This window comes from Benincasa hispida, chromosome 4 (genome assembly GCF_027475165.1).
Source record: "Benincasa hispida cultivar pf3 chromosome 4, pf3_genome.v1.1, whole genome shotgun sequence".
Taxonomy (NCBI): domain Eukaryota; kingdom Viridiplantae; phylum Streptophyta; class Magnoliopsida; order Cucurbitales; family Cucurbitaceae; genus Benincasa; species Benincasa hispida.
In genome coordinates this window covers 879,140-892,617 of record NC_143481.1, presented here as the reverse complement: position 1 = coordinate 892,617, position 13,478 = coordinate 879,140, and positions in this window count along the sequence as shown.

Here is a 13,478-nt window from a genome sequence, read left to right as displayed (position 1 = left end):
TTAAAGAAGAAGATACTGAGAAGATGTCTAAAGAATATGTTGAGGTAATTTATTTATTGTGACTATTAAATTTTAATCATATTGTACGTGCTTAACCATGCATGACATAAGTTCTTTTAAATTTGTTAAGGGGACACCATGCCACTTGGCTATAGGAACTATAGATAATATTGTTGCAGTAGCCACAACATTTGATGATGATGTGTCATGCTTAACTGTTAAAGTTCTGATTGACATTGTCATTGGAGAAGATTTGCCTATACCAATTCCCGTGAAGGGTAAAATAGAATGCTTAAAGCAAGCAATGGGCAACTTCGTAAAATGGCATCGTGAACTTGTAGTTATGGGTGACGAGAAAAAAGTATGTTTCCTTTTCAGTTTATGAGTTTGGTTATTTATTATTTTTCCTACTTTGAATTTTTGTAACTTTGGTTATGGTAGGATCATTCACCAATTAAGAGCTTCAGCCAGTCCTCCAAATATGCTAACGCTAATGGTACTATCAAATTATTGAACGAACATGCCATGCATAACATGAACGATGTAGACATGATTCGTATCTCTTTGGACGAGCATATATTTGGAAGAGACAAATTTATTTATTTAGGTCATGATGATTTGCTCCAATATTGCAATATGGTTGAAATAGGCTACATATGTATTTGGACATACATTGCGTAAGTATTACTGATCTAAATTCACTCATGTATACTTTGTTTCATGTTGATAAATAATAACTTTTACTTTGTTTAGGCATCTTTGGGATGAATGTGGTCGTGATATTACAAAGAAGTTTTTTATAATTGATCAAGCAAGAATATCGCCACACGTGAAGTCTCAAAATATTCGATCCATAAATTTAGCCAATCAACTAGAATTGGCTAATTTAGACCAAATAGTCCTCATTCCATATAAATAGGGTAAGTAAATTGTGTTTATGTTATGGCTAATTTGTATTATACACGTACTAATATTTCAAAATTGTTGCTTATTATAGTTATCATTGGATATTGATTGTAATCAATCTACAAGAAAATTGTGTTTATGTTTTGGATTCTCTTCGAAGCAAGGTTCAAGAGGATTTTCATGGAGTTATAAATATGTAAGTGTAATTGAACTTTCTTAGCTCTTAATTGCAGTATTTATGTTTAACTAATGTTTTTAAACTATTTAGTGGATTGAAAACATGGCAAGCAAGCACGATCTCCAACACTATCAGTCTTCTCCAAAATGGAAACCTGTAAAGATAAATTTGTATTCATTTTTTAACAATTTATGTTCATTCGACTTCTTTATAACAATTTAAAATTTTTGTTTTCAACTTTATATGCAGTGTCCTCGTCAATTAGATTCTGTAGGATGCGGGTACTATATGCAAAAGTATATACACGAAATAGTGCATAATCCTACTACTCCCATTACTAGCCTCGTACGTAAATTATTTATTTTTTTATATAGTGCTAGCTTTAATTTAATAAATGGATGTAAACTTATGTTGAATTTATTTTTTATTTTTTCCTTTTTGTAGTTCAATACAAAAGATGCATATACGCAAGGAGAGATCAACGTAATTCAGACCCAATAGGCAAGTTTTGTTGGCCGATTTGTGTAAGGATGTAATTTTTGTTTTTTTGTCTCAATAGAATGTAAATGCTAGCTTAGAATGAATTTGTGGATAAATTCATAGGTGGAAGATATGATCTGTTTATTATTGGAAGCTGTATTCATGGTATTGTGATTCTCGTTTATTCATGGAATTAGTACTAATTGATATTTGTGAATGAGAGAAATGATGGCTTTGGTGTAAGTATTATATGAAAGTCTGGTTCTGGTATTGTGACTCTTATTTGTGGATAAATTCATAGGTGGAAGACATGATCTGTTTATTATTAGAAGTTGTATTCATGGTATTGTGATTCTTGTTTATTCATGGAATGAATACTACTTGATATTTGTGAATGAGAGAAATGATGGCTTTGGTGTAAGTATTCTATGAAAGTCTGGTTCTGGTATTGTGATTCTTGTTTGTGGATAAATTCATAGGTGGAAGACAAATATTGATGATTATATGTAATGGATTGGAAATATTGATTCTTGTTTGTGGATATATTCATAGGTGGAAGACAAATATTGATGGGCTCGCCATGCAATTTTTTTATACTCTTTAATATAAAACAATGATGGACCTTTCCTGACCCAAAACGAGACATATAATGTCGTTGTTAACTTATTTGACCAAAAAATTGGATTCGACAACGGAATTTAAAAAAAACGGATAGATACGGGCTTCAATGTCAGTTAAGAATTAAACAAAAAAGGCTTTAATGTCGGTTGCAACTGACATTAAAGACCTTTAATCACTAAAGACCTTTAATGTCGGTTGCAAGACTTTCAATGTTGGTTGCAACCGACATTGAAGGCTGCAATATTGGTGTTACTGAAGGCCTTTAATTTCAAACCGACATTAAAGGCAACCGACAGTAAAGGCCTTTAATAACCCTATCTTTAATGTCGGTTTAAAACCGACATTAAAGCCCGAATTTCTTCTAGTGCTTATTCTTCTTATGCAGCTGTCTGCTTATTAATCCACAACATCATCATAAAATCAAACTTTCATATTCTTTTGATTTCTTCTTATGCAGGCCTTTAATAACACTATCTAATGTTCAATTCTACCAAATCTAATCGAGTCTTTATTCCATCTTTTGTTTTACCAGGAAAAAGTTTTACAATTTAGGTACAATGGTTTCTTCGCATCATCTAATAATTCTTCAAAATTATCGGATTTTCCACTAAAATAGTTATTGTATGCAGCCTCAAACATTCCAATTATGTCATCAACATCAACATCATCCTCATCAGCTTCGTCTCTTTTACTAGTAGACACATTTTCATTATTTCTCTTAATCGGTAATGATTCACCATGAAAAATCCATGTCTGATAACTTTGATCTATACCATTAAAAAATAAGTGTTCTCTTATTTTGTTCACATCTAGAGTCTTTGCATTAACACACTTCAAACATGGACAACTCATGACATTCGATATATTTGAATGTTGTAGACCATTTTTTAATAAACACCTCGACCCCTAAACCATACCCAGCTGACATTCTATTCATTTTCATCCATGACTTATCCATGATTGTAAAATATGCAACTTAATCTACAAAAAAAAAAAAAACAATAACAAGGGAAAATTTAAAAGCATAAAATTATGATTGTAAAATATGCAACTTCAACAAATTTAGAACAACTAGACTTTTAAGATAAGCATCTTATAAATATTACCTTGTCCTTGTTATTAATGTTGTTATGAAGTCCTTTTTGTGTTGGGTGCACCTTCTCCACTTGTCAACCTTCTTAAAACACGTCCAATGCAATCTTCCTATCTTCCTTCCAAATCCCCAAGAATCAAAATTTAGCCTTACACGTCAAACTTGAACCTAACAAATGAAAAACTTCACTCAATACCACACAACAACTGGCAGTGAATTCTAAGCTAAAGCCAATGGGAAGTAAGGACTCTAAACGGTAACATATGGAGATGACAAGCATGAACCATTAACCACGTTATGTATAAATTAGAGTTTACAAGAAAATAGAAGAAAACAAGACATGAGATCTCACAGGATGTTACAATAAAATTGCTCTAATTAGGATGATAATATACTTTCTTGATCTCACCTCTCCATTCCAGTGAAAAATAACGCTACAAGGTGGCTACAATTAAAAATGAAGAACAAAAGGATGTCAATGCAACAAAAGAAGAGCCTATGAACAAAAGGACATGAAATCCACTGTAAAATCCTCAATCACTATTATGCTGCAGATTTTTAGATTTGTGAAATACAAACTAAAAGTAGAATTTACCAAGCAAAAAGCTGAAAAATCTACAGCCTAAATGTAAAAAACAGCAGTATAAATTTGACAGAATGCTTATTTCTTTCAACTAAACTAATTTCAGGTAACTCTTGCTTGTTTCTTTTCACCTTAAAGTGTGGAATCAAAGATGAACCTACTAAGATAAATTCCCAAACTTATTATTCTTTAAAATCTAAGAAATTTCTAAAATAAAAAAAAAATAAAAAAAACTAGAGGAAAACACTGCTATCTTCTATTCAAAGTTGTTGTTTTTGTTTTGTTATTTTATTTTTTTAGAAGCCAGAAGAGGGGAGGAAAATTAGGCAGCTGGTACAGAGTTGATACAAATTCTCACAATTTGTGCAAGTGTAAAGACCGCCCGATGGAGAAGCTTTGATGACGAGCTCGTTTCCAATTCTAGCAAGGCATGTAACTGAGCGACCGAAGGTGAGACCGCCCGATGACCGAACGAGAGAGAGAGAGAGAATCGCACTAGTTTTATATTGAACGAACGAAGGTGAGACGGCCTGATGAAGACAACCCCACCTGAAGGCAAACGACTGACCAGTAGCTACTGAGAGAGGAGAGAGTTTGTTTGGGTAGGAAAACGGCCGATCGAGGGTTTGAGTTTCAGTTTTCGTAAAGTGGGAGAGCTGAGAGATGAAACTTAGGGCACACGTGCGAGAGGGAAATGAAAATTTTGATAAAATAAAAAAAATAATAATAAATAATGGGAGGCCTTCAATGTCAGTTTTAAACCGACATTGTAGGCCATCTTCAATGTCGGTTTAAATCCGATATTGAAGATCCTTTTTTTCAACCGACATAATACATCTGATAATACTATTTTCAACCGACATTGAAGCCCGAATTTCTTCTAGTGAAGCAAGCAGCTAACTCAGTGAGGTTATGTGTTAACGCATATAACATAGCAAATCTACAACGAAGGCAATCTAGGTACATCACATAGTGGATATACGTCGCATAGGCTGAAAAGTTTTTTAACACTTACCTGAGCATCTTAAAAAGGGATTCTCAATTTTTATTTAAGTTATAAGGTAAGATTGTTAAGGAATAGTTGATGCGTTAAGGATGGTTCTTGATGCGTTGAAAAAATGATGTGATAACCATTAGTATGCGATAAAGTTAAACTATGCGCTAGGTTAAAAATGGAGCTAAATATACTGACTAAAGGACCATTCCTTTCTGAGGCAAATGCAACTAGAAGAGTCGTACAACCCCTTGGATAAATAACTTAAGACAATGAGTGACAAGTTTTCATAAATGTTGTTTAATGAAAGTTTATGAATGATGTTCAATGCATAGGCATTTTATATGAAGTTATTATATTATGATTTTCTCTAATGAATGCCTTAAAATGAATCTTGATCGCATGATCTATGTTTTTAAATGATGAAATTATTTAAGAGTTTAGCATGCATTTTCCAGTAGCCTATGCCATGTTTTATCGCATGATGAAATTGATCAAGTCTACTCCATGTTTTACAAGGAACTATGTGTTGATATGAAACCATGAGATATGATTATTTGCAATATGCATATTCTGTGTATGTCCTTAAATGCTTAAATGTTTGTGCCTTGTACAAACCCTACTCCATTATTGGTATCGAAGGTATGATAAGGTACCGAGATTTCAATGATGTTAGAGATCCTTGACACTGAAGGTATGGTAAGGTGGTCAAGACTCAATTCAACTCTGCGTGCACGTATGACTATATTATCGACGTTGATGAGATTGAGCAAAAGGGCTCTCTCTCAACTAAGGTAATTGGGGATTGAGCAAAAGGGATCTCCCATATGTTTAGGTAATGGAGTAGTGAAGTTTTTAGAATTATATGCACTAAGCTATTGTCAAAACTACGTGTTAAGTCTTAGAGAATTATAAATTTCTACAGGTGCTAAGGATACCGATTTTCAAGAGTATGCTGGGCAGTAGTCGTCATAAAAGATTTTGGGTGTGATAGTTGGTATCAGAGCATAAGATTTTGGGGAGTAGAGTCATGCATTAGAATAAAATCATATGAATAATGTTACAAGCCTAATAATATATATGTAACGGACTGACTTGGTAGATGGCTGAAAGGGATTGTGGCCTTACCAGAGATCCCGTAGCTCAAAGGAACCTAGAGTTAGTCAGAGGACAGAACTGATCCTTAGATGGAGAATAGAAACTTGACAAGAAGCTACATCAGAGGGAAATTCTAGTACCCCTTAGGACAAAGTCGATCCTTAGATGGAGGATAGAGTCTTTGATATAATTGCTTAGAGAGCAGCCAGTGTAGGATCTGTACCGACGGATCCTAAGAAGATTTATGGTATTGAGAGAATGAAGGCACTGGGTGCCACTATTTTTTAAGGCACTATTGACCCCGTAAATGCTGAGGCGTGGTTGATTCAGTTAGAGAAGTGTTTCCTAGTAATTGGATGCCCAAAGAACCGTAAGGTCAAATTGGCAATATTTCGGTTTTACAGAAATGGACAGAGCAATTGTGGAGAGTGATAAACTCTCAAAGAAATACATCATAAGAGATGTCATGGGAGGAGTTTAAAAGAATTTTTATAGATAAATATTATCTAGTTTCATATCGTGAGGCGAAGAGGAATGAGTTTTTGAAGCTCATTCAAGGTAGTATGATAGTTGCTGAATACAAATAGAAGTATACCAAGTTATCCAGGTAAGCTTCTTGTTGGATTTTATGTTCTAAAACTCTTAGTTTGTAATATCATATTCTTGTTCAATAAGGCTGTTATTGAAAATCTTTAGTAAATTTAAATTCTATATTCATGAATCTAATAAACTAAGGATCCGAGGCTATTAAGTTTAAGTTTGAACTTTATGTAGGGACATAAATGTGGATCAAGTTCAAATATATAGCCAAAATGGTCTATAGTATTTGAATAAAGTTGGGCGCCTTATTCTGGGGACACTATGAATGCAGCTAATTTTGTAGTTAGTACAAACGATGTGATCCTAAACCGTTCATGTGGAGACATGAAAAAGTGGGCATCCTATCTAAAGAGTTTACATAAGACTAAACCATAACATAGACACTTTTTACGTTCTAAATGTTGTTTAATGTATAAAACGGACTAATTCGTTAATTGATGACCTAGGTAACTTAATCTTAATCCTGAGCTAACCATGAACTCCTGTTCACTTGGAATTATCCTTAGATCTGCATAGGTGAAGGCAGCTTATTATCGATGGCCCAATAAGCCTCCCATTTTAGGGGTAAGATCAGGTGGATAGCTGGGAACATAGGGTGCAAGACGGAATTCACTCGTACCCGTTATAAGGATAGTAGATAGGTTGTTCTGTTTAGTACTGAATCCAAGTCTTGAACAAAGGGCCCCACCCTCTCATTGGCTCGAGAGGGGTTCGGTTTATAGGTTGGATCTTAAACCAATTGTTCATTAGAGAATGGGTGGAACTTAAGGAATAAGATGTAGTCTCGGGGGTAAAATGGTTTTATGACCCAGCCGAGATTACGAACAACCTGTGAAGGATTAACTTACTAATCATGGTTATATCATATGGACAAAAATATATCTATAGTGAGGGAAGTGCAACTACGGGACTATAGTGGAATGACCCGTGAGTTAATAAAAGTTGATTAGCTCCATTTAAAGAGTTTAGTCAGCTAATCTCGGATCGTTCGAGCCCATGATCTATAGGTCCATTAGGTTCCCCTACTAGCTCATATGAAATAAACTTAGAACAGTATGATAGAATAATTTGAATTGTTCGAATTAGGGGAAGAGAGAGAAACCGACAAGTATATGTGATATAGTTTTTCAGTTTAGAGATACAGTTTTAATATTTAAATGTGATTTAAATATCAAGAATATGAATACGTTCATGTTCGGAAGCTCGAAAATAATGGAAATGGTCGAAGATGTAAAAAGTCAAAAAGTTGACTTTTGACTTTGAAAAGTCAAACTTTGACCGACCTTATATTCAAATGTGATTTGAATTTCGAGAAAATGAATGTGAATTCATGCTTGGGAGGTCAAAATTAGTCAACACATGAAAAATCATAAAAATTCAAAATGTTGACTTTTCGGTCAAAGTTTGACTTTGACTAAATGACTATTTTGCCCTTTAACTAAAGTTAGTGGGAAAATCCAAACTTTTGTTGGATAATTCCACTAACAAAATAGTAGGCTAGTGTTGGCTTATAGTAGAGACATTAATACCACTTAGATAATGGATTCTAGGTGTTGGGTTTTTATGAAGTTATTTCATGCAATTTTGTATGGCTTTTTTCTATAAATATGGGCTTGTCATTTTGGATTAAAAACTTTTGGACATTTTACAAAAATTAGTTTTTAAAAATTGGACTGAAAAAATCTAAGCCCAACCCAAATTTCACTCTACTATTTCCATTTCTTTCTTTCTCTGGGGTTCTTCATCCATCAGGTCCCACAATCTGGTTATGAGTCCAGAGGATAGTAGGTCAGCTCTAGTGGTTGTCTGGTTTGTGTTCGAGTGGAGATAGACGAGTTTTGGGAGCTTCAAAAGTAATGTTTCTAAATATCCCTAATTAACTAATTTAGGGTTGTATGTTTAATTTATGCAATTAAAGTAAAAATGATCCTCAATTCTGTTGCGCATGCCTACTTTTCCATCACTTCTATGATCATTGTCGAAGAGAAAGACAAATGTAGATGTTTTAAGAGTTGTTGAGGAGGGAGATAAGGACTGCCATGACTACTACAACTAACTGGACTAATTTTTCTCAGTTAATTGACACTACCATGTGAGTGGAGGAGAATTTGATAGAGGCCATGTTGGACAGGGAAGTCTCTAGAGGGGAGAAGAGGAAACTTACGCCAGGAGAGATTTTAGGTCTCATTTTAGTGGGCCAACGACCTTTGAAGGTAGTATAATGAGCAGTCTGTAGAGGAGAGGCAGATAAAGATCTGGTGAGACAGTTGAGGGATCTAGATCGGAATCAGCAGTAAGTATAGGTAGGAAATTTCATGAAGACCAATGTTATAAGAGACAGAATGCCTGCTATCAGTGTGGACAGCCGAACATTAGAAGAGGGAATGTACCCAGTTGTTTTTAGGGGTAAAGACTGAGTAGAAAGCAACATCCCAGACAGTGATGCAGCCTAAGGCATGCATAGTGGGTGAAGAGGGCACTAGTGGTGCCAAACAGAAGAGTGCAGTGGGACGACCTCGTTAGCAAGACAAGGTTTACACCATGACCCAGAAAGAGGCTGAGAATGCACCAGATGTCATTACTAGTACGATATTTAAGCATGATAGACCTACATATGTTTTATTTGATCCATGAGCGACTCATTCATTTATTTCTAGTATGTTTGCATTGAATTTTGATAGGGTTCTAGAAACTATGCTTTTGGAGATAGTTATTTCTACCCTTGTAAGTGATGTGCTGGTAGTTAAAAATTATTATAGAATCTGTGTACTTTGCATAGAGGAATAATTTATGGAGATTGACTTGATTCCCCTAGAACTGTTAGATTTTGATGTTATGCTGGGAATGGAACTTTTATGTAAATATCATGCATCTATTGATTGTCATAAGAAAGAAGTAATATTCAGATTACTAGATCAAGCAGAAGTAGTGTTTCTAGGGGAAAAGAAAATGTTCTCTACTTGTCCGATTTTAGTAGTTAAGGCCAGAAAGTTATTGAGTAAAGGTTGTACAACATACTTGGCCCATGTAATAGTTTCTTCACCAAAGAAGATAAGACCAGAAGATGTTCCTATGGTGCAAGAGTTCCTTGATGTATTCCCTGAAGAGCTATCAAGGTTACCACCTGATGGAGAGGTAGAGTTTACTGCAGATTAGATATCAAGAACAACACCTATCTCACAGGAACCTTACAGAATGGTTATAGCTGAGCTGAAGGAATTGAAAGCTTAATGGTAGGAATTAGTAAATCAGAGCTATATTAGGCCCAGTGTGTCACTTTGAGGAGCACCGGTTTTATTTGTGAAGAAGAAGGTGTTGGGGTTGATACCCTAAAGTCTCGTGTCCTGTAGTTTATAAGTAGTTTGTACGAACGATTTTGTTGTATAATATAGGATATTCATTTCACATCTTGTTTTTTTTCTCAGTTTTATGTTTTATTTGCTTTACCACAAACCAATAAACATAAAATCCCTGCTTATCTGTATGTAACTTAAACATGTATGTGGTGACATACAATCGGATCATGTCTTGAGTGATAACCAAAATGCTCTCTAGTATATGGATATAAGAGGAAAACCTTATCTTGGTAACGCTACGGATGCAACCCCCTTTGTGGAATGGTCATAAGTGTTGTGACTTGTCACAGATAGTCTGATCCTGATCATTCGCGTAAGGGACGTCCTATACAAACAGTTTGTATAAGACCTAACCACGAAGTGTTAACTCTAGTTATATAACAACGTTCATGACAGAGACTTCACTTCACTAGAATGACCTTAGGTAAAATGAATTCACTTCACGAAGTGTTTGTATAAGACCTGACCACGAAGTGTTAACTCTGGTCATTGGGAACTCTTGCCATTTAAGGCGGTCCTTTGATTTATATGGGTGTAAGTACAGATTGTCGATTCAAACCTACCATTTTGGGGATTCGTCTGATTTGGGAGCTGGGAACTCAGCTACACAAGAAGGAATTCACTCATTCCTCGAAGCAGGGGTAAGTAGATAGATAGCTCCCCTAAGGGATGATTCTAGGGCTTGAATGATGTGGCGCCACACGCCTTCTCTTAGCCCGAGAGGTGTTCACACATAGTTGGTCAATGTTGTATTGTTCATTAGAGGAATCAGTGGTACTTAAGAAGTGAGATGTAACTACATGGGCAAAATGATAAATTGGCCCAGCTGTACTTACGAGCATCTGTGAAGGGTCATCGTACTCATGATTGGTTATATCCGATGGACACAAAAATATATCTGTGGTAAGAAGAATTCAGCTATTGGTCTTTAGTGGAATGCTTGACAGTTAACGGATAGTAGATCTCGTGGCTAAAGAGTTTAATCAGCTATTCACGTACCGTTGGAGCTTCAAGCCACAGATCCATAGGTCCCCTGGGTAGCTTGGATAAAGTCGAGAATCAGTGTTTGGGTCAATTTGAAATGTTCAAATTAACAAAAAGGAGTTCGATTATATCTGATATAATTGGACAGGTTAATTATATATCATATAATTGAGTAAATGTATGAGATACATTATTTTTTAGGAAATTAGATATAAATATGATTTATATCAAGTAAAGGAGAAATTACTATAGTAGATATGTGATATCAAACTATAGGATAAGAATATAATATGATTATATTCATTAATTATTAAATTGATTAATTATATGATAATTGGCATAAACTTCTCTCAGGAGAAATTATATGAAGTCGATTATTGTAACCGAAGACAAAATGAAAGTTTTGTTTCATTTTGCAAAAGGTTCCAAAAATTCGCAATCGGTGTGAAAACATAACAATCGCCTAGCTTGAGAGCCTATACGATAGTCGTTCATCGTCTAAACGATCGCACACCAGCGCCTAAACAATTGCACGCCCGTCCCTAAACGTTCGCTTAGCTTTCCTAAACGATTGCATCGCGTGCCGAGTTTTCTAGACTATCGTTTATCATTTATTAAACGATCACTTAGTAAAGCCTACACGATCGTGTAGCTTCTTCTAAATGATAAGCACACAGCTATACGATAACTCTTTCTCCCCCACTTACTTATCGTCTACACGATTTATCTTTTCTCTGACCTCTACCAAATTCACCAAAGACCACCCTTTGGATTCTCACTCCGAGAATACCAAGGGCTCTATTTGGTGGTGTCGTCCCTGCTGTTTCTTGGTCGTGATTGTTGATATTGTTGCCGTTCGTGTACGACATTATATAACGAAACATTAACACTTCATGGTCAGGTCTTATACAAACTCTTTGTATAGGACGACCCCGCTCGAATATCCCCCACACGAATGATCAAAATCAGACCATCTATAGTCACTACACTTGTAACTATTCCACAAAGTGGGCCGCATTCGTAGCGTTACCAGGATAAGGTTTCCCTCCTATATTCAAATACTACAGACCATTTTGGTTATCACTTAAGATATGTATGTCACCACATACATGCTTAAGTTACATAATGACAACCAGGGATTTTAGTTTATTGGTTTGAGGTAAAGCAAATAAAACATCCAATGTGCAAAGTCAAGTAATGAAGAAAATATCATATATTATACATCACAAGCATTCGTACAAAATGTGTTAACAAACTACAGGACACGAGACTTTAGGACATCTTCCCTAACAATCTCCCACTTGTCCTAAAGCGAGTGGGGTGTACAAAAACTATACAAAACAATATACTAGGGCACTAAGGCCAGTTACAATAAAAAGTCTAAAGATGGTCTCGTAGACCCATGGACTGAAAGTGACGCTCAAACACTGTAGCCGTGAGAGCCTTCGTAAATGAGTCAGCAATGTTGTACTCCAAAGTGATCTTCGTGATGATCACGTCCCCTCGATGCACTATCTCGCGAATCAAGTGATACTTCCGCTCTATGTGTTTGTCGCACCGATGACTCCTGGGCTGCTTGGAGTTCGTCATAACACCACTATTGTCACAATCGAGGGTGATAGGCCTAGACATATCTGGAACCATTTCTAGCTCTATAAGGAACTTCCTGAGCCAAACGGCCTCTTAGCAACTTCACAAGCGTCTACGTACTCGAACTCCACCATGGAGTCGATAAGGCATCCTTTCTTAGTTCCTCACCACACTACAGCTCCTCTTTTAAGAGTAAAAACTGACCCTGATGTGGACTTGGGAGAGTTCCTATCAGTTTGAAAATCAGAATTTGTGTATCCAGTAAGGATCAAATCCCTAGATTCATACACGAGCATGTAGTCCCTCGTTCCTCGAAGATACTTGAGGATTTCTTAACTGCGGCACAGTGACCCTGGCCTATGTTAGGCTTATACCTACTGACTATTCTCACAGCATAGTAGATGTCCTGCCTAGTACAGAGTATCGCATACATTAGACTGCCAAGGACGGATGCATATAAGACCCGTCTCATCTCCTCAACCTATTGAGGTGTCTGAGCACACATATCCTTAGACAAAGTGACTCCATGCCTAAATGGAAGTAGGCCTCTTCTGGAGTCCTACATAAAGTACTTGAGCAATATTTTGTCAAAGTATGATGCCTGAGACAGTGCTAGCAAATCTTTCATTTTGAATTAGGTCGCTAGCTAGTTCTTAACTGCAGTCAGTAGACCTACATCATTCCCAATGAGTAGGATATCGTCTACATACAACACTAAGAAAACTTCTGAGCCGTTGACGATCTTCTTATAAACATAAGGCTCATCAACATTTTGGTAAAGCCGTACAATTTGATCACAGTATCAAACCGAATGTTCTTAGATTGAGACGCCTATTTCAACCCATAAATAGACCGATTTAGTTTGCAAACTTTTTGCTCTTCACCTTGAGCAATGAACCCCCGTGCTGCACCATGTAAATGGTCTCCTCAAGATGACCATTCAGAAAGGCAATCTTAACGTCCATTTGTCAGATCTCATAATCATAATAAGCAAC